The sequence below is a fragment of the Propithecus coquereli genome, unplaced genomic scaffold (assembly GCF_000956105.1).
Source record: "Propithecus coquereli isolate 6110/MARCELLA unplaced genomic scaffold, Pcoq_1.0 Scaffold13, whole genome shotgun sequence".
In the NCBI taxonomy this organism is placed as follows: Eukaryota; Metazoa; Chordata; class Mammalia; order Primates; family Indriidae; genus Propithecus; species Propithecus coquereli.
The window spans coordinates 4,514,668-4,515,361 of record NW_012137191.1 but is presented as its reverse complement, the minus strand read 5'-3'; positions in this window follow the sequence as shown (position 1 = coordinate 4,515,361).

Sequence of the window (694 nt, the reverse complement as noted above, 5' to 3'; positions counted from 1 at the left end):
TTGAGGCACCTTCATACTGTGTTCCATGATGGCTGTACCAATTTACATTCCCACCCAACAGTATACAAGGGTTTCCTTTTCTCCACATCCTTGCCACACTTACTGTCTTTTGTCTTTTTTTATGATAGTCATTCTAACAGGTGTGAGGGGATATCTCATTGTGGTTTTGATTTGCTTTTCCCTATAGATTAGTGATGTTGAGCATTTTTTCACATACCTATTGGCCTTTTCATGTCTTCCTTTGAGAAATGTCTATTCAGGTCCTTTGTCAATTTTGAAATTGAGTTTTTGTTGTTGTTGTTGTTATTGAGTTGTTTAAGTTCCTTACATATTTTGGATATTAACCCCTTATCGGATGTACGTTTGGCAAATATTTTCCATTGGTTGCCTCTTCGTTCTGTTGATTGTTTCCTTTGCTGTGATCATGGGTTTTCTCATAGACTACTCCTCCAGTATATTTAAAATGCAAGTCTAATATGTGTGTGTGTGTGTGTGTGTGCATGTGTGTGTATTCTCCTAAACCCCAAAATACAGCAAAAACAAAGAAAAAACAAGGTAGCTTTTTAAAATAAGTTATTTGTTTCAACAGAGCTGAAGGGATTGCTAATAGATTAAGCAGTTTCCCCAAACCAAAGGATGTTTTATAATATTTATTCTTGCTTATTTTTTAAAAAACATGATATATAACAATACA